Here is a 24,602-nt window from a genome sequence, read left to right as displayed (position 1 = left end):
GTATATACATACAGACCCTGACTTACAATGGTTTGACATACAATGTTTTGATTTAATGATGGTATAAAAGCAATAGATTTTCAGTAGAAATTATACTTCCGATTTAGAATTTAGATCTTTTCTCAGCCTAACACTATATAGTCCAGTCTTTTTTCACAGTACTAAGCACAGTGGCTGTGAGCCAGAAGTCTGTCAGCCGTGCTATTATGGAGTTTAAAAAAAAAAAACATACTTTGCCATGTGTTGTGTTGCTAACATTCTTTGAATACAAGTATTCAGTAAATTACATGGGAAATTCAATACTATATTGTAAAATAGGCTTCTTATGTAATTTTCCTCAACTGTAGCCTAATGAATGTGTTTTAAGCACATTTAAAGTAGGCTAGGCTAAGCTAAAATATCTATGTGTTTTTGACTTACAACATTTTTAACTTGCCACAGGTTTAGGGTAAGTGGCCTCACTGTAAGTTGAGGAACATGGAGTCCATAACTGCACACTCATTTACTCACTGAAATTGATGTGACTTTAGCATCCTTGTGATGTGGTAGCCGTCATTTGCAGACACACACAGATTGGTGACATTTTGAGTTGCCAACTGTGCACGATCCAGTGAGATCCAACCAGCTACTGCGTTTTAGCTCTCCCAAAGTGAACAGGTTCCTTTGCATGTTCTATTTAGAACATTTGCAGCATTCATTTTCACATTTTCATGTTTTGTTTTGGTGATTTTACTGTTTAAAATGTACCCAAGCATGGCACCCGAGTGCTGATTTAGTGTTCTGAGTGTTAAGAAGGCTGTGATGTGCCTTACAGAGAAAACTCAGGTATTATTGAAACTTTGTCCAGGCATGAGTTACACTGCTGTTGGACATGAGTTCCATGTCAGTGATTATATGATGGAAATACTATGTACTCATGTACAAAAATGGAAAACTGACATGTTGAAACTGTTGTAGGAATGAGGGAGAGGGGAATAAAGGAGAATGATAGAGAAGGTGAATTCAACTATGCTATATTATAAACACTTGTAAATGTCACAATGTACCCCCAGTACAATAACATAATAAAAATTTTTTTAGTGTATTTTAAATAAGATGTCTTTAAACGGAGGTACACATCAAACAAAGCTGTGTATTGAGCATGTGGGGAAAATGTTGTACTCAGAGGCTTATGGGAACCTAACCTTGTATTTCCCTTAGGAACAATGACTTGAAATTTACCAAGTCAGTGTTCATAGTCACTTTATAAAATAAAGTGACCATGAATAAAAAAAAATACAGAATGAAAAAGGAAAGAGAATGAAAGGAATGATTAAGAAAATATGATAAAATGTTGATGGGAAATTCCAGAGAAGATGTACAGGAATTATTCATCCTATTATTGTAGATTTTCTACAAGTCTGAATTTTAAAATGAAGTTTAAAGATTTTTTTAAAGAGCAAAACAAGACACCATATCCTTGGTTAAGAATCTTCCTTCAGAGCCAAGGACAAGCTAGAGGTGCTGGATTAAGGCAGAGGAGAGGGGACTGCACCAAGGTGTGGGGTGCTGAGAGCAAGCATATATTTACTCCAGGCACCCATGGGCAGCTTAAGTAGGAGGACACAAGTCATGGTCAAGAACAGAAGAAAGAGGTACAAGAATTGTGAAGAACAGTGCATGTGGAAAGAATTGTGGACACAAAGCACTCAGATATGCAGGAAATAGAGAAATACGTTGGATGAGATGGATTAGAATGTCAAACAATGGGAAGTGACTGGAAACTCTGCCACATGGGCACTGTTTACATGGCACTGGATCAGCCTAATAACTTTAAGAGAAGGAAAGAGGACCAGATATTTCCTTCCTCTGTGTTAATATTCATCTTTACTCAACACTGGAATTGTTCCAAAACCATTCGTCAAAACTTCTCTTGATTATAAAAAAGAATGAGGTTAAAAAAAAAAAAGACTGATGAATAACAGCAAAAACCTTCTGTTCCATCTAGGGAAGAAATGCTTATTTGTTTACTGAAGTTGATATATGTGCTTCTTTGGTGGTGTGGGTTGAGAAGTCTTTTTTTGCTTGTTTGTTTATTTAGGAAATAAGTATATTTAACAATGCATCCTGGACACATTTCTAAATGACTTTGTTATTAGATTGTAGCATGCATACAAACAAGTGCATAAATCAGAAATGTACAGCTTGATAAATTTTCTCAAAGTTATCAACAAAGAGAACATCATCAAAACTGCAGTAGTTTTCCTGTGTCCTCCCAGCAACTGTTTCCTCCAGCACTGCTAACACCCCAACTTCCATAGATTAGTTTTGCTAGTTTTGATCAATGGTATTATACAGTTTGTTCTCTATCTGGTTTCTTTCATTTAATATTATGTCTATGTGGGTCATCTATGTTTTTCCATAGAATAATAGCTTATTCTTTCTCTTTGGTGTCTGGTAGTCTTTTATTTGAATATGTTAAAATTTAGTTATTCAGTTAACTATTGAAGGGTATTTGGGTTGCTTGAGGTTGGGGCTATAATAAATAGAACTGCTATGAACATTTTCATATTATATTTTGGTACATACCTGTTCACAAGGTTTATACCTAGTTTTGAGGTTATTAGGTACATTATCATCTTTCCATTAGTGTCACAAAATACCTGAGATAATCCATGTTTAAGGAAGAAAGGTTTATTTTGGCTCACCATCTCAGAGGTTTTATTCTATGGGTGGGTGGTTCTGTTGCTTTAGGGCCTGTGGCAAGGCAACTCAACATGGTGGGAGAACACAGCAGGGGAAACAGCTCACCTCATGGTAACTGGGAAGCAGAGAGAGAAGAAGAGGTCAGAGTCCCAATATCCCCTTCAAAGGCTCCCTCTGACATACCTTCCTCCCACTAGGCCCTACCTCCTAAAGGTTCCACTACCTCCCAGTGATGCCACAGGCTGGGGACCAAGCCCTAAACACACAGGCCTCTTGGAGAACACATCCAAACCACAGCATTGGGTTATTGGGTCTGTATTTATTTAATGTTCAACTTTAATTTGTCAAAGAATTTTCAAAGTTGTTAAACCAATTTACATCTTCATCAATGGCGTATGTAAATTATCCTTGATAACTTTTTTTTTTTTGCAGTACTGGGTTTGAACTCAGAACTTACACCTTGAGCCACTCTGCCAACCTTCTTTTATGTGGATATTTCAAGACAGATCTCATGAACTATTTGCCTGGGCTGGCTTTGAACCACGATCCTCCTGACTTCTGCCTCCTGAGTTGCTAGGATTATAGGCGTGAGCCACAAGCACCCAGCCCTGGATAACTTTTTACTATTGCTTTCTACTTTATTTTATGAAACTCAGAAAACATATCCTGCAAACCCTCTATTTTGTGGAAGGTAAATTTTTAATTATGTCCAAGTATATCAATAACTTTTTAGTGTTTCATGGAAAGAAGAGAAAATTATAGTCTGTGTTTGTATACATACATACAATCAAAAAATTGAGAGCTGAATAACTTTGCATTGGTAACAGATTCCAAAACATAAAGACAACACCATGCAAATGTTAGTCTTCCTCAAAATAATATACAAATTTCATGATTTTCTGAATAAATTATAGTAATTTATGTTTATAGTGACTAATTATAAAGTTTATATAGATAGTTATAAAGCTGACAACTGAAAATTAAAAATACAATAGTAAAGGAATGTTTGTCAAGTTACTATAAATCTTAATCAGGATTTGGAGGTGCAGGAATGTCAAATTGAAGAATACAAAATCTGGAAATCAATCCAACTGCCATAAGAATTTATATAAAATAAACTTAGCTTTACAATATATTTGCCAAAGTGAACTTACTCAGTGACTCTTTATCCAGAAAGGAAAAACATGTTTCAACTATCTATGTATCATGATTGGCTATCCAAAAAAATAAAATAAAATTATACCTTATTTGATACTGCACAAAGAAATAAATCACACAGTAATTTAAAACTGTATTGTTAAAAACTCATTAATAGAGTATATAAAAGAACATTTGTATAATGTTGGGGAATGGGAGATAACTTAAGAAGATTTTAGATGGCTTAAGAGCATTTTTGAGCTCAGAAGTCATATATAGTAAAATGATCACTGATTTAACTACAGAGAAATAAAATGTCATTTAAAAATTCAAAGTTAGACTGCCAGAAAATATTTGTAAGATCTATGACAAAAGTTATGACAAGAAAAAATGATTGATAAAATGAAATGACAATTGTATTTTAAAACTCAGTGTTACTCAACTATTAAAAAGAATGAGCTAGATCTGTGTGCACTGACCAGGAAAATGCCCATTTTTTAAGAAAGAAGAAAGTTTACATTCTGGGAAGATGAGAGCAGAACAGTTTTTTTATTTTCCTGAGTACTCACATAAGTATAGTCAAAACAGAATACTCAAAAACAAAATATTTACATCAGTTGATAACAGGGTAGCACCATGAACCCCAAACACAGAGAAAATCTACAAAACCTGAATATTATTAACATTTGCATGAAAAAGTGCAGGGGAAGCAAGGGTATACCTGGCTGACCTAAAACAGGATGACACTACATAGTCACCTTGAACCTTGGGAGGTCCATCTGAGATCAGAAGGTCATCTAGGAATGATTGCCCCCATCAATAGCTAAGAGCCATGGTAAGGCTAAAGAGTTTGGAGCCAGCTGGCCCCTGTGAACTCTTGAAACTGAACAGTCAGGGCTCTCTTATAGGACAGGTTAACATACTAGCAAGAAACTCCTGGAAGTGAACTGGGTAGACATGGTACAAGAGGGAGAAAAGTAAGAGAAAAGTCAAAGATTGGGGAAAAGTGAATAAACCAGGAAATCTTAGAAAGCAATATGACATATATATATATATATATATAAATTGTTTTTTTTGGGACTGGAGTTTGAATTTAGGGCTTCCTGCTTGCAAAGGAGTCACTCTACTGCTTGACCCACACCTCCAGCTCATTTTGCTCTGGTTATTTTTGAGATGGGAGCCTCACAAACTATTTGTTTAAGCTGGCCTCATACCTCAATCCTCCTGATCTCAGCCTCCCAAGAAGCTGGGATTATGGTGTGGGCCACTGTGCCCAGCAATATACCATATTTTTAACAACACACACACACACACCAGAAAAGGAAAATTGGTAAAGACAGAAAGTTATCTGAACCAAGCTCCTTCTAATAATTGTGGAAAACTAAAACAATACTAAAATGAGCAACATAAAAGTATAGAGACCAAATTCCATACAAAATTATTGGAATTATTGGAAAAAGAATAAGAACCGGAATGGCATCTCTATGGAGAATGGAAACACACATCAGAAAGACACATTCTAAAGGCAGATAGAATATATAAAGTACTCTTCCAAAACAAGCTGAAGGGCAAGAAAATATACAGAAGATAAAAAGACAATGTGATTCAAAATTATAAAATTCAAAACTGAGGTGGTGGAACTCAAGAATCAGAAATGAGAAATAAAAGATAAATCAAGACTAACATAGAAGAAACAGTGAGTAAATAAAATTATCTCTTAAAAAGTTAAAGAATGTAAAGGTAGAAGCAACTTTTAGATCAAAAAGAAATAAAAAATAAATAATACAAATTGAGTAGAAGCAACTTTTAGATAAAAAAGAAATAAAAAATAAATAATACAAATTGAGAGTGACATAAAGACAGGCAAAGAAGTTCTAATATATGGATAATAGAAGTCCTAAAAATGCAAGACAATACAACAAACCTAAAATTTTATGAAAACTTCCTTAAAATAATTTTTAAAAACTCTTTGCATATGTTATTGAGAATGTAGATTCAGAATCACCAATACCCAGACAATTTAGTGAAATGGATATAATATATGGAAATTCAAAAATCTTTACTATTTAAGAAAAAGAACACATGGCTAACAAGAGACATAAAAGTAAATGCTCATCAGACCTTTTGACATCATAAGAAACCAGAAGAAGATGAAGCAATACATTCAATGTACTCAAGGAAAGAAAATGTGAGTCAAGTATCTTCTACCCGCTGACATAATCTTTAAGAATACGAGGCACTAGTCATTATCTACATGCATGGGAACAATGTTCCATGCATCCTTGAGACATCCACAAGAAAAGTAGCTTAAAGCAACCAAAATAATGAGAGTCATTAACGAAAGGATTGCTGGTGAGATGTAAACATATGAATATATATAAAACTAATTGTAAATAAGGATTAAAACAGGAATTTCAGAATTTCACATGCAGATGCATTATAACTGTAAGAGAAGGAGAGAGAGGGCTAGCATGTAAAAGAGTTTGAACTGTTTTCAGGAATTACAATTAGTGGTTCTAGTAGTAGCATCATTATAAAACTATCACGAGTTATACGTGGGTCAAGTGGAAGCAAACAAAGGCATAATTATGGAATATTTCAGTCATAGCGGTTCCTATGACATGGTAAGAGTCTTACAATGTAAGAAAGGACATAGCAGTATAATTCAAACTAAGTTAAGTAAAAACCTTGTAGTTCTGGATTTGAATTAGAAGTTCCATTCAAAACACACAAGACATTTGTTTTGGGCAGCACTGGGGTTTGAACTCAGGGCCACAGAGCTCTTGAGCCTGCCCCACAAGGCATTGTTTAAAGCATTTATGTGGTTCTAACTCGATGGACTGAAAAGGCCTAGAAACTAACAGGAATGAGCATCCATTCAGCCCCAACTGTGGTCTTGAAATACTATTTCAGAACAAAACTGGAAGGAGAAGAAAGGGTTTCCTGAAGACATAACTGATTCTGGTCTGGGAAAGAAAGTGAACACAGTGAGTACCTTGACATTCTAGAGGGCAGAGAACCTATTAAAAACTATTAGGACCATAAGCACAAGAGCCAACTTGAAGAGTCTACAGTCCAAGGGTAGACATTTTGAACCTCACAGTTTCTTCTTTTCTACTTCATTAGTGAGGACATCCGATATGATATTGAGCAGCGGTGGGGAGAGGACACCCTGGCCTTCTTCCCAATCTTCCAGAAAAGGCTCCAGTTCTCATCGAGTCTGACATTTGTGTTTGGGGAGATGTTCTGTATCAAGTTGAGGGAGTTCTGCTCTGTTACTAGTTTTACTAAGAGCTTTAATCATGACTGGGTGTTAGATTTTGTCAAATCATTTTTCTGCACCTGTTGATATGATGTGATATTTATATGATATTGAGATGACATATGACATGTCTGATCCTGGGCCTTTTCTTCCTCAGCTTATTAATGTGATGGATTTTTTCAATTGAACCAGCCTTACATGCCTGGGATAAATCTTACTTAGCCATGGTAAATAGTTTCATTTACATCTAGTTGTGTTTTATTTGTTAATATTTTGTTGAGAAGTTTTGCATCTCTATTCATGAAATACATTACTCTGTAGTTTTCTCGTATTGTATTTGTATAGTGTTTGCTTTTTGTTGTAGTGCCTTCTGGGAGTGTCCAAAATCCAATTCATTGCCTCAAAAATTACATAAATGAAAAAAAAGAATGAAGCATGTATCCTCTTTCCAATAATTTTACCTACAGGTAATTAAATAGCAGGTATGGGCATTGCCTCATTATGAAATAATATAAAAATTTTTAAATAACAATGGACTAAGAAAGTATCAGTACTTTGAGGACAAATGCTTTGGTCAGTGGTAAACTAAGACCCTAACACATGAGAAAACAAACACACACTGTGGCTGTAACACAAAAAGCAACTCTTTGAAAGCCCTGCCAGGTGAACAGAGCTGGCAGAGTCTCAAGGGGTCCACACCAGAGGAGAGTAGTTATCCTCATGGAGTTGCTGTTTTATGGACTGATCCAGATGGCAAATACAATCAACACAGTTTTATTTAGAATAGCCAGAAACCAGAAAGAACCCAATGTCCACTCACTGGCGAATAGATTAACAAATTGTAATAAATCCATACAATAGGATACTACTCAATAATCATTTTTTTAAATAGCTGGGCATTGTGGTGCATATCTGTAATCCCAGCACTCAGGATGTCCAGGAAGGAGCATCATGAGTTCAGGGCCTGGGTTACATAACAAGACTGTCAAATAAACAAACATAAAGGAACAAATTATCAGTTCACAGGGAAGCAGAGATGAACTTTTAAAGGCAACAGAGAATTCTGTTATATATACGTAATATATAATTACCCATCACATAATGCATGAGACCTATACTACGCAATTTGTGTACATGTGCTTATGGTAAAAGTGTGAAATGACGTACATCAAACCTTTAGCATTAACTCAGAGAAGTGGAACTAAAAGAGAAAATTTCACTTCTTTGTATTTCTTTATATTACTGACATTTTTTTGAGTGAATGCACTCTTACAACTTAAAAGAATTACAAAGTTTAAAAAGACATAGAACACATAAATCAAGACTTTGAATTCAACGTTTTCTAAATTATATTTCCTGGAACATGAGAACCCTACAAGATATAAATTGGTGTTCCAATTAAAATATTTAGCCGTCAAATAAATATATAAAGGACATCATAGAATTTCAAAATGCAAATTAGCATTTTAAAGGCTGTAAGAATTCTCACAGGTTTAACTTCACTCAGCATTTTTTTCACCTAATTTTTTTTTCATTACTATGAATGCTTTTTTCACAAAATCCCTACAAACAGCCATCAGCCATCATGGGTTGGAGCCGAATTATACAGCTCAAGAGATCAAATTGTCTATATCTCTTCTCAACTTTGCATTCAGTAATATCGGGTGGGTCGCTTAAATTCAGCCATGGTGGAAATATTTACACCATGAAAATCTGCTTCACTACAAATCAAGATTCCCCCACCCAGAACCCGTTGTTTAATATTTTCTAGCACACCCAGTATTTTTTTTTAACTCAGCATTTATGTGAGACCCTGGGAAATTCTGCCTTTTATTACTTCCTCTAACTGGAATCTTATCCTTACTAATTTTAAATTTGTTGTAATTCTAATTGATGCTGCATCCACAACCCAAAATTTTATTACTCCTGGTATACTAAAATGTAGTCATGAAGTTTTTTTTTAAATCACTAAAAAGTTTAGGGGAGAAGTTGAGAATGAAGAAAGGTCAAAAGAGCGTCCATTGTCCTGTGCACTGCTGTAATCAGAGGCAGAACAGAACACTGAGGTGCTTTCAAAGCAGCAGAAATATGGGGACAATTTTCTACTGAAGTGACACTGGTTTTCTTAGGTAATGAAAAGTTGTATCTTTTCTGCAGCCGCAGCATTCCCTAATCCCATGTGATAGAACATCTCCAGTCTCCACAGGACAGTATATGGAAGTAGTTCTAGATTTGTGTATTTTTGTCCGTGATGACCAGTGTCCTCAAGAACGTTATTCAAGTCCAAGTTGAACCAGTAAGCAGCTTCCTCTGTCAGGCTTGTTTGAAATACTCTTCCAGCAAACGACATCCTTGCTGGCACAGACGTTATCCCCTGTCAGCTACTCTTACACAGACTCTTGGGGACTTAAAACTTCATACACCAGAAGACCAGCGGGACAGGGGCCAGTGGTTAGAGAGTTTTGAACAGGTGGTGGATGGCAAGTTGGACAAAGCATCAGTAAAACTCATTTTATGATAGAAGATGTAAACCAGTCCTCAATTTTACAATAAAATAGATGTTACGTAACCCCAGTCCCACCTTGCCAAGCCAGGGCTATTGGCAACAGTCATCCTGAAACAGAATTAGAACACATCACACAGACCAACTATGTAGCCTGAGCCTGTGAAAAGCCAAGTGGGATTCTCAGCAATGAGAAAACAAACCCCGTTGCTCAGTAACCCTGTGGCCATGTGCCGTACAGTAACACTAAGCCCGCAGAGAAGCAGCACTCCAGTGCCCCATCTGTGGAGTCACGCATTCCAGAATTACAGCCCCGCATGCCCCAGGCTGCTGAGCGAAAGAGAAGACTCCCGCTGTGAATTGCACGGGGGCTTTCCCCACACACAGTGGGAGAAACAATTCTACAGGAGCTCAAGTAGAATTCTCCCTGCAGTGTGACTGTTCCAAGGAAGATGGAGGGCCATTTGCCACACTGATACATGACAAGCCACAGTGAAACTAGATATAGGGTAGAGGAGCAGCTTTTTGGTAGCATTCGTGCCACCATATTTACACAATTTTTACTGACAAGAAACTACATTGCATGTACATTTACTTCTGGGGAAAATGAAAGAAAACAGCTGAGGTTTTGTAATTCAGCCTCTTCCTAACAGAAATGGGTGTGTACGTGCACAAGCACACACATGGAAGTGATAAAGATGAGTGAGCACTACAAAACATCAAACCTGCTTCTAGGCATTTCTTCACCCACTAAACATCCCAGATCTATAAGGGCACCATTTGTTTTCAGCCATTCTTCTGGATGTCTCCTACTTGACAGGTGAGCTTCAAACATCTTTTTACACTTATGTGAGAAACACACTTTTTTAAAATTTTTAATTTTTTATTGTTGTGCTGGGTGGGGGTACATTGTGGCATTTACAAAACTTCTTCCAATATATCAAATATATCAAACTTGAATTTACCCCCACCACTATTCTCTTTTATCCCCCTCTTCCCATTCCTGGAATAGTTTCAACAGGTCTCATTTTTCCATGTACACACGAGTACACAGTATGTGCACTATGTTCACCCTTCCATGCCCTTTCTGCTCCCCCTCTCCCCTCCCACTAGTACCAACCCCTCCATGAGACCCAGGGACATTGATTCTTTAAAGAGTTCTTGGGACTTATTTTATCACTACCATTTGCTTCCAAAGTTTAACTCTTTACCTGATTATTAAAAACATTGCTACCCACATCCAAATTCCACATGAGAAAGAATATTCTGGTCTTGATGACATTATTTTTTACCTTCATCATAATAGTTACTACTCATTGTGCATTTTTTTCAATTATTTTATGTTATAGTTTGGCTCTGGAGTGTCCCTCAAAGTCTCATGTGTCAAAGGCATGTTCTCCAACCTTTGACATAATTGGGAAGTTATTGGGTGGTGGAAACATTAGGAGGTGGGGCCTAGTGGAAGTTAGGTCATTGGGGGCATGCCCTGGGAGGGGATATTGGGATCACAGCCCCTTCCTCTCACTCTGTCTGCTTTCTGGCCTCCGTAACATGAGCAGCTTGACAATAAGTATTCACTCTTCTTAATTCTTGCTTATTTAATTTCTTGAGTCAGCAAAACACAGTTGCTATATTCCAAACATTATGGTGGATACTATGAACAAGAAAACAAGTACCCTAGTTTGCTTCCTATAATGTATTCCTGAGGAAAGTGAGCCCCATGAAAAAACTAAACTGCCTCTCAGGTTCGCTTCCTGGATGTACTTTGGAGGGAAAAAGCCATTTCTGAGTGATGATTGAGAAACTCACTTTGTCTGTCTCTGTGAGATCTGCCCGTGGCACTCATTTCCTGGCCCTTGCCTTGATGAATGTTGGCACAGCACACTGGCTAATGCTTGCAGGAGTCTTAATGAATAATTGCATTCTGATTGACTTCGAGCATGGACAACGTACTAAATATTCTCAGGCTTGAGACCCAATGGCTTTTCCATTAAAGACCAGAAGAACTGCCATGCAGACCCAAAACCCTAACAAATTTAATGTTAGATTCAGTCACAGAGGTACAACCACACAATGTAACTTGTGACATCAGGGTAACTGGGGTTAATTTGTAAGAGTCTATGCTCCTCAAAATTGGTAGCACAATGCAGACAAAGTGACTATGAATTTTTCCTGGTAACCATAATTTGTTATATAGTTTAACAATAAAATGAATACATATATACATAATTTAACAATAAAGTGAATACATATTCAATCAAATGAATATGTATGTAATTTAATGGTTGAATGAATAAAATGTTTCCCCATCTATCCCAGGTTGTGTCGATATGACAGCCATACCACATGTTACCAGGAGCCTAATAAAAGCTCCAAGGGAGGAGGTGCTAAATAAGAGCACTAGGTTGTACTTTCAAATGTCATTGTGCGTAAATATGCAGGTGGAGAGCTGGAAAAAGCTCAGAATTTTATCCATGCTTTCTCAGGCAAGCAACGACTGTCTTCCTGCATCTCAGTGTAGTATGTAGATTGGGGATAATGGTGTCTTCTTTGGGGAATGATTGTGAAAGTTAAATAAAGAAATGACTGTGGAAATAACTTCCTAATCTGTAGAGATCTATAAAAACACTAAAATTTATTAATATAAAAATAACTTGCAATTATTTGGCCAGTGTTTCAATTTTTTAGTACTCAGTGCTTAAAGGAAGGAACACAATAAAGTAATATATTTGTTTATAGATATTAATTCTTTCATAACAAAAACCAAAAGAGCATTTCAGAAAAGACACTTTTCAAAGCATTCTATCTTGTGCATTTGTCTGGCAGTTGTCTCCATGGTCTTTCTTTTCTGAGCAATTTTTTTCTTTATAAGTCATACATCCTTTAAAGAAATTAGAAAATGGAAAGTGCGGGAAAATTATCTATACACCATCCAAATGTCAACACTGCTCACAGCTAGCTATATTTACCTTTAAATATTTTCTGTACATTTCTATTTGTTACTAAAAGTTGAACTATGTTATTTATTAAATCAAATGTAAGGATTGTTATGTTATAGTAATATAACTATTATTTTTTATTTCCCTTGTATTAATATTCTTCAAAATTTATATATTCTTGAATATACTATCCAATGTATGACAAAATAATTTATCTAGAGGATATTTATAATATCCTCTGCTTATGAATGTTTTGTTTACATTTTTTATTCAAATAATTCTACCATCAATGTGCACAAATAAAATCTTTTTTCAAATCTGTCTCTGAGAGGTGAAAATAATACTAAGGCTCTTAAAATATATGAACAACATTTTTCTCATAAATGATATATATTTATACATCCAGCAGCCATAAGAGAAAGAGTCCATCTCAACACGCCTGCTAATATTGCTATCAGATTTTCAACAATCCCTTTGCTCACTTGATACATAAAAAAGAAGATCTCATTCTAGTTTTGTTACATTATGATGCTGAAATTAAGTAATTGTATGCTTAATAATTTACACATCTAATAGATCCATCATAGTAATTAAAATCTCTCTACATTTCTCTCAAACATCACTAAATTTCCACTTTCACCTTGTCTACTCGTGATAATGCATTATTCTGAACACAAGGATTTTAGAATATTTTTATCTTCATTGCTGATTTTGACATCGTTTGATTAAAATTGCTGTCTTTATAATATTTAATGTTTTTGCTTAAACTCCACTTTGCCCAATGTTAATATCCCTCTCTCTTGATTTCTATTTGCCTTTCATGTGTTTGCCAATACTTGCAGATAATGTAATTTAGGTGTCAACATTTTAAATAACATATCGCACATTTGCCCTTTATTTGGGGCATTTAATTAGCATCCATTTTTTGGTCCAACTAATATTTGGTCATCCTTCTATTTGGGTTTTCTTTTTATCCTTTTTAAATGCTTGCTTGCTGACTTTGTCCTTTATCATTTTCCTGAATTGAGGTTTCTTTTTGTCTTGGGTTTGTTTCTGTGGGGGGAGGAAGTTGAGACAGACTTTTGACTACTGTTCATTAGCCTCAGTTTGAAAATAAAACCTAAATTTATTCCTTAAGTAACTACTGTAGTTATCCAGAGATACTCTTGAAACTATATTAAACAAACCAGAAGTTAAGGGCAAATTAGTAATTTTGGTAACCACCTAGATGGAAAACAAGATGCTGTGCCTTTGCTTTCAAACTCTTTAATTACTATATACTAATTTCATTTAGAATATTGATCCTGTACTTCTTCCTTCTTTAATATTTTATGCAATAAGACATTTATTTTAAAGGAAAATCAAATTTTGTATTCCATGTGTGATTTTAAAACCTATTAGAGGGAATTCCAAGATGGCGGCTAGAGGTAGGAAGCAGAAAGCAAGCCTCCTATAGTGAAATCTTGGAGAGACGCTGCAGACACACTTTGCAGGCATAATCACCGAGAAAAGGCATAACTTTGACTCCTCCACACCTCCAGCCGGCGCAGAGAATCTCCACTTCACGTTAAACGGAGAACCGAGGAGGCCCCCGGGGCCGCCAGTGGCCGGAGCCCATACGGCTTGGGAAGACGCGGACCAGGTGAGCTTCGCGGTACCGCGGTTCCCCCACAGACGAGCCTGGGCCAGAGCAGCATAGCCCCCTGGACAGACTGACCTCCACCCGGGAAAAAAAGAGAAACTGAGTACTAAGCAATAAGAACAGTTAAGACGCTGGAAAGAGGGTGGGGCGCCCTGAGCGCTGAAGATTGGGGGAAGGGAATCCTTCCCGGGACTGTAAATAAACGAGCCGGGCGGGCCGGAGAGGCTCTGGCGGGAGCGGGGCGCGCCAGCAACCAGGAGCGGGGATGCTTGTGAGAGGAGGGAAGACCCACTTCCCACGTGAACTGTAAATAAACACGCAGGCCTGACAACGCGGGGCAGTGTCGCCTTTCCCAGTGCTTGGAAAGGGAAAAGCCTGTAGCAGAGGCCCCCCTCCCCCGCACAGGAGAACTCTGAGCAAACAAAGCCTGTGGGACCAGGTGAGTGCTAAGCTCACCCCAGAGATCTGCATAAATAACGCCGCCAGCTACAGGCTGAGAGCAGCAGGCAGGCAGGCCACAGTTGCAGATACCACTCTCAGAACTGCCTCCAGACGCTTTTTTTTTTCTTTTTCTCCCTACCTTTGATGAGAGAACAACCGAATTACACCTGCAAGCCGAAAAACTTACTGAAACTGTGTTGCATTTGAACTGGGGACACTTGGTGGGGCTTTTTTTTTTTTTCTTCTGTGTGTGTGTGAGTGTAGTTTTGTTCTACTTTATGCATCCCCTTTGATGAGACAACTACAGAACAACATCTGAGGCACCAACTCCAGGACTGGAGATTGAGACGGACATCCAAATTATTAAGACTGAAATTGCATTGCATATAAACTTGGAAGTTTTTTGGTTTTTTGGTTTTTTTTGTTTTTTTTAATTTTCTATTTTCCATTTTATTTTAATTCATTTTTATAAATAGATATTACTTTCATATACTTATTTTTTATTTTTTTTATCTTTGATTTTCAATCCTCTCTCTGTCACTCTATTGTCTGTTCAGCTTACTGTTGATTAGTACACTAACACTCCCTGTTTATACCTTTGAAGCTCTCTTGTCTGATACCTTGTTCTGCTTTCTCCCTCTTGTCTGTATATTTGTTTTCCCCTTTTCTTTAACTTCTTGCTTTCCATCTCAGCTCACTCTTCCATTCTCAATATTACCATTGTTATTATTACAAGCTAGAAAATACTTAATTACACACAGTACAGGGACAGTAACAACACCAAGGACAATGACAGGAAGACAGAAAAAACAAGGAAACCAGTTTCCCCACAGCAAAAAATTAGTACAGGAACCAGAGGGGAATGAAGAGAACAGAAACTCAGAGCCAGACTCCAACAAAATGAAGATAAACTATGCCAAAGGACCCAATGAAGCCTACAAGAATAATTTAAAAGAAGACATACTACAAGTACTCAATGAAAATTTTATAGAGATGATACTGGATAGGGTCAACCAAAATGTACAGGAGACACTCAAGAAATTCCAAGACAATAAAAATAGAGAATTTGAAAAAGCAAAAGAAGAAATAAAGGAAACCATAGAAGCACTGTATAAACACCAAAGTGAAAGAGAGAACACAATGAATAAATGGATAAATGAACTCAGGACAAAAATAGACAACAATAAAGAAGAAAACAGCCAGGATATGGAAAACCTCAGAAAAAAGAACGAAACAGAACTGCAAAACAAAACGGAAGGCCAATCCAGCAGAATAGAACAAACAGAAGACAGAATCTCAGAACTTGAAGATGAAATGGTAATTAAAGGAAAAACTGAAGAACTACTAATTAAACAACTCAAGACCTGTGAAAAGAAAATGCAAGAACTCACCGACTCCATCAAAAGACCAAACTTGAGAATCATGGGCATCGAAGAAGGAGAAGAGGTGCAAGCCAAGGGAATGCGTAATATATTCAACAAAATAATAACGGAAAATTTCCCAAATCTAGAGAAAGATATTCCCATACAAATGCAAGAGGCCTCCAGGACACCAAACAGACCAGATCAAAATAGAACTACTCCACGACATATCATCATTAAAACAACAAGTTCAGAAACTAAGGAAAGAATATTGAAGGCTGCAAGAGAGAAAAAACAAGTAACATACAAAGGTAAACCCATCAAAATCACAGCAGACTTCTCAATAGAAACATTAAAAGCAAGAAGAGCGTGGGGTGAGATCTTCCGGGCACTGAATGAAAATAACTTCAACCCCAGGATACTCTACCCAGCAAAGCTATCATTCAAAATAGATGGAGCAATAAAAGTCTTCCATGATAAGCAGAAACTAAAACAATATGTGACCACAAAGCCACCATTACAAAAGATTCTGCAAGGGATCCTGCACACAGAAAGTGACACCCAACTTAACCACGAAAAGGCAGGCAGCACCAAACCACAGGATAAGAAAAAGCAAGACAGTAGAGAGTAACATCAAGTTAGGTACACACAATCAAACCTTCAAACAACTAAGATAACTAAATGGCAGGAATCACCACATACCTATCAGTACTAACACTTAATGTTAATGGACTTAATTCACCCATCAAAAGACACCGTTTGACAAAATGGATTAAAAAAGAAGATCCAACAATTTGTTGCTTACAGGAGACTCATCTCACCGACAGAAATAAGCATATGCTTAGGATGAAAGGCTGGAAGAAGATTTACCAAGCCAATGGCCCCCGAAAACAAGCAGGAGTAGCAATACTTATCTCTGACAAAGTAGACTTCAAACCTACATTGATCAAACGAGATAAAGAAGGACATTCCATACTAATAAAAGGGGAAATAGACCAAAAGGAAATAATAATCATCAATCTGTACGCACCCAATGTCAACGCACCCAATTTCATCAAACATACCCTGAAAGACCTAAAAGCATATATAAACGCCAACACAGTGGTTGTGGGAGACTTTAACACTCCATTATCATCAATAGATAGGTCATCCAAACAAAAACTCAATAAAGAAATCCAAGATCTAAAATATGCAATAGATCAAGTGGACCTAGTAGATGTCTACAGAACATTTCATCCAACCTCTACACAATATACATTCTTCTCAGCAGCCCATGGAACCTTCTCCAAAATAGATCATATCCTAGGGCACAAAGCAAGCCTCAGCAAATATAAGAAAATAGAAATAATACCATGCATACTATCTGACCACAATGCAGTAAAAGTAGAACTCAACAACAAAAGTAAAGACAAAAAACATGCAAACAGCTGGAAACTAAATAACTCATTACTTAATGAAGAATGGATCATCGATGCAATAAAAGAGGAAATTAAAAAGTTCCTAGAAGTCAATGAAAATGAAAACACAACCTACCAGAACCTATGGGACACAGCTAAGGCAGTCTTGAGAGGAAAGTTTATAGCCATGAGTGCATATATTAAAAAGATTGAAAGATCCCAAATCAATGACCTAATGATACATCTCAAACTCCTAGAAAAACAAGAACAAGCAAATCCCAAAACAAATAGAAGGAGAGAAATAATAAAAATAAGAGCTGAAATCAACGAAATAGAAACCAAAAAAACCATACAAAGAATTAATGAAACAAAAAGTTGGTTCTTTGAAAAAATAAACAAGATCGATAGACCCCTGGCAAACCTGACTAAAATGAGGAGAGAAAAAACCCAAATTAGTAGAATCAGGAATGCAAAAGGGGAGATAACAACAAACACCATGGAAGTCCAGGAAATCATCAGAGACTACTTTGAGAACCTATATTCAAATAAATTTGAAAATCTAAAAGAAATGGACAGATTTCTAGATACATTCGATCATCCAAAACTGAACCAAGAGGAAATTAATCACCTGAATAGACCTATAACACAAAATGAAATTGAAGCAGCAATCAAGAGTCTCCCCAAAAAGAAAAGTCCAGGACCTGATGGATTCTCTGCTGAATTCTATCAGACCTTTAAAGAAGAACTGATACCAACCCTCCTTAAACTGTTCCATGAAATAGAAAGGGAAGGAAAACTGCCAAACACATTTTATGAAGCCAGTATTACACTTATCCCAAAACCAGGCAAAGACACCTCCAAAAAGGAGAACTATAGGCCAATCTCCTTAATGAACATTGATGCAAAAATCCTCAACAAAATAATGGCAAATCGAATTCAGCAACACATCAAAAAGATTATTCACCACGACCAGGTAGGCTTCATCCCAGAGATGCAGGGGTGGTTCAACATACGAAAATCAATAAATGTAATAGACCACATTAACAGAAGCAAAGACAAAAACCACTTGATCATCTCAATAGATGCAGAAAAAGCCTTTGATAAGATCCAACATCATTTCATGATAAAAGCTCTAAGAAAACTAGGAATAGAAGGAAAGTTCCTCAACATTATAAAAGCTATATATGACAAACCTACAGCCAGCATTATACTTAATGGAGAAAAATTAAAACCATTCCCTCTAAAATCAGGAACCAGACAAGGATGCCCACTATCTCCACTCCTATTCAACATAGTACTGGAATTCCTAGCCAGAGCAATTAGGCAAGAAGAAGGAATAAAAGGAATACAAATAGGTAAAGAAACTGTCAAAATATCCCTATTTGCAGACGACATGATCCTATACCTTAAAGACCCAAAAAACTCTACTCAGAAGCTTCTAGACATCATCAATAGCTATAGCAAGGTAGCAGGATATAAAATCAACATAGAAAAATCATTAGCATTTCTATACACTAACAATGAGCAAACGGAAAAAGAATGTATGAAAACAATTCCATTTACAATAGCCTCAAAAAAAATCAAATACCTAGGTGTAAACCTAACAAAAGATGTGAAAGACCTCTACAAGGAAAACTATACACTTCTGAAGAAAGAGATTGAGGAAGACTATAGAAAGTGGAGAGATCTCCCATGCTCATGGATTGGTAGAATCAACATAGTAAAAATGTCTATACTCCCAAAAGTAATCTACATGTTTAATGCAATTCCCATCAAAATTCCAATGACATTCATCAAAGAGATTGAAAAATCTACTGTTAAATTTATATGGAAACACAAGAGGCCACGAATAGCCAAGGCAATACTCAGTCAAAAGAACAATGCAGGAGGTATCACAATACCTGACTTCAAACTATATTACAAAGCAATAATAATAAAAACTGCATGGTACTGGCACAAAAACAGACATGAAGACCAGTGGAACAGAATAGAGGATCCAGATATGAAGCCACACAACTATAAGCAACTTATCTTTGACAAAGGAGCTAAAAATATACGATGGAGAAATAGCAGCCTCTTCAACAAAAACTGCTGGGAAAACTGGTTAGCAGTCTGCAAAAAACTGAAACTAGATCTATGTATATCACCCTATACCAAGATTAACTCAAAATGGATCAAGGATCTTAATATCAGACCCCAAACTCTTAAGTTGATACAAGAAAGAGTAGGAAATACTCTGGAGTTAGTAGGTATAGGTAAGAACTTTCTCAATGAAATCCCAGCAGCACAGCAACTAAGAGATAGCATAGATAAATGGGACCTCATAAAACTAAAAAGCTTCTGTTCATCAAAAGAAATGGTCTATAAACTGAAGAGAACACCCACAGAGTGGGAGAAAATATTTGCCAACTATACATCAGACAAAGGACTGATAACCAGAATATACAGGGAACTTAAAAAACTAAATTCTCCCAAAACTAATGAACCAATAAAGAAATGGGCAGGTGAACTAAACAGAACTTTCTCAAAAGAAGAAATTCAAATGGCCAGAAAACACATGAAAAAATGCTCACCATCTCTAGCAATAAAGGAAATGCAAATTAAAACCACACTAAGATTCCACCTCACCCCTGTTAGAATAGCCATCATCAGCAACACCACCAACAACAGGTGTTGGCGAGGATGCGGGGAAAAAGGAACCCTCTTACACTGTTGGTGGGAATGTAGACTAGTACAACCACTCTGGAAAAAAATTTGGAGGCTACTTAAAAAGCTGGACATCGATCTACCATTTGATCCAGCAATACCACTCTTGGGGATATACCCAAAAGACTGTTACTCCAGAGGCACCTGCACATCCATGTTTATTGCGGCACTATTCACAATAGCCAAGTTATGGAAACAGCCAAGATGCCCCAGCACTGACGAATGGATTAAGAAAATGTGGTATCTATACACAATGGAATTTTATGCAGCCATGAAGAAGAACGAAATGTTATCATTCGCTGGTAAATGGATGGAATTGGAGAACATCATTCTGAGTGAGGTTAGCCTGGCTCAAAAGACCAAAAATCGTATGTTCTCCCTCATATGTGGACATTAGATCAAGGGCAAACACAACAAGGGGATTGGACTATGAGCACATGATAAAAGCTTTAGCACACAAGGGAGGGGTGAGGATAGGTAAGACACCTAAACAACTAGCTAGCATTTGTTGCCCTTAACGCAGAGAAACTAAAGCAGATACCTTAAAGCAACTGAGGTCAATAGGAAAAGGGGACCAGGAACTAGAGAAAAGGTTAGATTAAAAAGAATTAACCTAGAAGGTAACACCCACGCACAGGAAATCAATGTGAGTCAATGCCCTGTATAGCTATCCTTATCTCAACCAGCAAAACCCCTTGCTCCTTCCTATTATTGCTTATACTCTCTCTACAACAAAATTAGAGATAAGGGCAAAATAGTTTCTGCTGGGCATTGAGGGGGGGAGCGGGAGGGGGTGGAGTGGGTGGTAAGGGAGGGGGTGGGGGCAGGGGGGAGAAATAAACCAAGCCTTGTATGCACATATGAATAATAAAAGAAAAATGAAAAAAAAAAAATAAAAATAAAAAAATAAAACCTATTAGACTAAATTGTTCAACTAATAATTTTTTACTAATAATTTGGTCTAATGACCATTTGTAACCAGCATTTCCTTTGTCAAGAATCCTGGTCCTTAGAGAAAAGGTTAGTTCGAGAATTAATTTAGAGGTAACACACATGTACAGGAAAGCAATGCGAGTCAACTCCCTGTATAGCTATCCTTATCTCAACCAGCAAAAACCCTTGTTCCTTCCTATTATTGCTTATACTCTCTTCAACAAAATTAGAGATAAGGGCAAAATAGTTTCTGCCCGGTAGCAAGGGGGTGGGTGGGGAGAGGGAGGAGATGGGGTAGGTAAGGGAGGGGGTGGGGGGAAGGGGGGAGAAATGACCCAAACATTGTATGCACATATGAATAAAAGAAAAAAAGACAAAAAAAGAATCCTGGTCTTTGATGCAACTTGTGTTGTTATAAATCAAGTTTCTAAATTTTGTATTCAAGTAGCCTGGATAGCATACTTTGAATCCATGGTTATTACAGAGGACCTTTCTGCTGCTGTCACACTGATAACTGGATATAAAATTATTTCAAGCCAGGTGCTGGTGGATCACACCTGTAACTCTAGCTACTTGGGAGGCTGAATCAGAAAGATTGAGGTTCAAGACCAGCAAGGACAAATAGTTTGAGAGACCCCCATCTCCAAAACAACCAGAGCAAAATGAGCTGGAGATGTGACTCAGGTGGTAGAGCACCTGCTGTGCGAGTGCAAAGCCCTGAGTTCAAACACTAGCCCTACCAAAAATATTATTTCAAAACTCTATTATAATAATAAGAAGAAAGAGGAGGACAAGGTGGAGGAGGAAGAGGGTAAGGAAGAAGAGTAAGAAGAGGAGAAGCAGAAGGAAAAGAAACTATATTTTGCTTTCCATGTTTAGATACTCTTCTAAGAACTTTGAGCATATTAACTCACTTAATCACATAATGACCATATGAAGGTATGTTTATCATCTGCCTTGGACTATTGGTGACAAATGCACAAAGAGGACAAGGACTTCACCCATGCTTGAATCACTAATGTTCAAGCACAGCCAAAGTTTGAACTTTGCCTATTTCTTGCTCTCTAATTCGTCTTATAGCAAAGCAGGCTAATAAGCTGTTCTTTTCTTCCCACATCTTTATATATATGTATATCTTTAAAAAACACACCCCAAAAGTTGCATCCTGTAAAGTGGGACGTCCAGACTTGATACAATCACCCTCTTCTCGTGCATCAGTAAATCAATTTGTACCAATAAACAACCATGATCACCACACTTTGCCTAAACTCATACATAATCTTCTTGTAGTTTAAATAGACTTATAATTCACCTTCTGCAAATTATTTGATAAATTAGACATGAACTGAAAGAGGAAAAGAATTGCCTATTTTATACATAAATGCACATATAAAATATATAAGCAAATACATGTGATACATTCATGATATAACGTACGTTAAATGTACATGCTTTACATAAGCTATTTGCATGCATAGCTACATCTGTATCTGTAGAGATATAGAGATATATTCATTTATGTCAGTTTGAGATTTGACAGTTTGCTGCGGTGAATGTGTTCAAAGCATTTGCATGGGAAATTCATTCTTTTTGAAAACCATTATACAGAAAACGAATCAAAAAGGAAGAGAAACTGAAAACTCGAAAGCTTGACAAGTCACTGCAATAGAGATTCTTTTCTCAATTTGCTAAGGGTCTGTTCTTCAGATTAATAGTAATCTGATACCATATGTTTAGTGCAATCCCAACAGCGTTAGCACTCATCTCTCAGACTCAGGCTGCTAGCCAGCGGCTTTGGCTGCCTTTTCCAGGGTTTTGATTTTTCATAAGAATTGTTACAGAAACTCCAAATCTAACTGAGCTTCTTAGATAAACTTTCCAGACAGGAGCTTTCATCTCTTTACTAGGGTATCAGACTGCCAAAGAGGCCAGCAAGGGTCACACGTATTTATATTTATTTAGATATAGGACTAGGATATGTAAATACTGTCTGACAGTTTATAGAGAACTTTGAACAGCTATCAATCTAGTATATTTAGGTTTATGTGCTAAGATCCTATTTTAGCATCTTTTTTTTAACTGATACATTATTTGGATGTTCTGATAGTATTTCAATAAAAGTTAGATCTCAAAGACTTAGAAAGATGGTTATCCTCTGTACATTTCATCCTAAATTAAAGCTTTTCATAGAACCTTATTGTTTTCTTTTGATGGAGATTAAGATATCACACACAAGTATATGAAAGACAAAACAAGTGAAAAAAAAAAACTAAAGGCCCTAATTCATAGCAAATGAGTCTAGTTCATCTTCAATAAACGAGAGTCCATGAGTGAAAAAACAAGTGAATATCTAAAAAGATCACCATTTAGAGTTTCTTGGAAGTTCTTCAATTCTCTCAATTTAGAAAAAACGATTTCCAAAAACACTTAGATTTTTCTGATCACAAGTGAGGAAATACTTCCAATCAATCTCCAAAGCCTTTGAACTTTGTCATTGGAAAGTGGACAGAACAACAGGTGTCAGCATGACTTCAATGCTTTCAGGGAATATTTATCTCAACCTTATGTGAGTGGACTAATTTGGAAAGGCAGATATTCTCTGGATAGTTTTTGCCAACTCCTAGGGTTTAAAACTACTGCTTGACGGAGTCTATTCTTTATATTATCACTAATAATTCATCTAAGGAAAAATGACCTTGTTGTGCAACTCTGTTTGGAACTATTAATTAAAATTAACGAGGATCTTGCTGTTTTGCACTGGCTTGTTTCTTAGATCAAGCTAGTTGAATCTGGACTGGCCTGATGTCCTGCTTGGCCAGGCTTGACAATCTGCCATCAGCTGAGGAAGGTTAAAAATCTGAGCTGGCAACTCGCAGAATTCTAAAACCTGAATCGGGAATATGAACAAGAGAAAGGAGACTGAAACCCAGAAGGAAAAATGTTGTAAATTCTAAGCTGTCAGCATTGGATAAAACCACATCCCCAGACCCAGAATGCTGTCCTATGCTTTTACAGCTTTTCATATAGAGTTATGCATAGACGTTCCAATGTTGTCAGTAATTAGAGAGAACTGGCATTAAAAAAAACTCCATGCTGATGCAAGAAATATTTTACTCAAAATGCCAGAGATCTGCATCAAATCTGTTCTCTGTTTGCCTATTCCACATAGGAATTAAAAACAAAATAATGATTTAGACTCAATTTCTAGTAGAACCCCGATTGGGGAGGTAAGGAGCAGGGATAAGTTCACTTTTAAAACATTGTAAGAAGTGATGATTTTTAATAACTTACAGGATTCCCTTAAGACTGAAAAATGAAATGTAAATTATACTTAGCAGATACACATATTTCAGTCACACAGGAGGGGAAGCTAACAAAGTTAGAGGGTCTCTCACAAGACTAAACTCACTGTTTACTCCAGATTAACTCACACTCTCTCCTTCTAGCCAACTACTCGAGGAGGTCATGGTTTTGTTGATATTTATATTACAGAAAAACTTGAAAAACAGAAGTAAGTGCAATTCCAAAGTACTTAGAAGTCACATTTTAATTTTAAAAAGTTTTGCTTTCATTACATTACTTAAGTTCAGAATCTC

The 24,602-nt window shown here is 36.7% G+C and overlaps 2 long non-coding RNA genes across 2 annotated transcripts in view; one reads left to right on the top strand and one right to left on the bottom strand.

Annotated features, from left to right (window-relative positions):
- LOC141410720 (uncharacterized) overlaps positions 1-3,212 on the top strand; it is a 93,370-nt gene extending 90,158 nt beyond the window's left edge. Inside the window, exon 3 of the long non-coding RNA XR_012435510.1 lies at positions 3,118-3,212. This is a non-coding gene — a long non-coding RNA (uncharacterized lncRNA). The remainder of the gene's footprint in view (positions 1-3,117) is intronic.
- The window catches only part of LOC141410835 (uncharacterized), a 234,845-nt gene that overhangs the window by 131,838 nt on the left and 78,405 nt on the right, over positions 1-24,602 (bottom strand). The gene's annotated exons all lie outside the window — the stretch shown is intronic.

Source organism: Castor canadensis, chromosome 9, assembly GCF_047511655.1.
Source record: "Castor canadensis chromosome 9, mCasCan1.hap1v2, whole genome shotgun sequence".
Taxonomy (NCBI): domain Eukaryota; kingdom Metazoa; phylum Chordata; class Mammalia; order Rodentia; family Castoridae; genus Castor; species Castor canadensis.
Note: the sequence above shows the minus strand (reverse complement) of the source record. Positions and strands in the feature narration are given on the sequence as shown.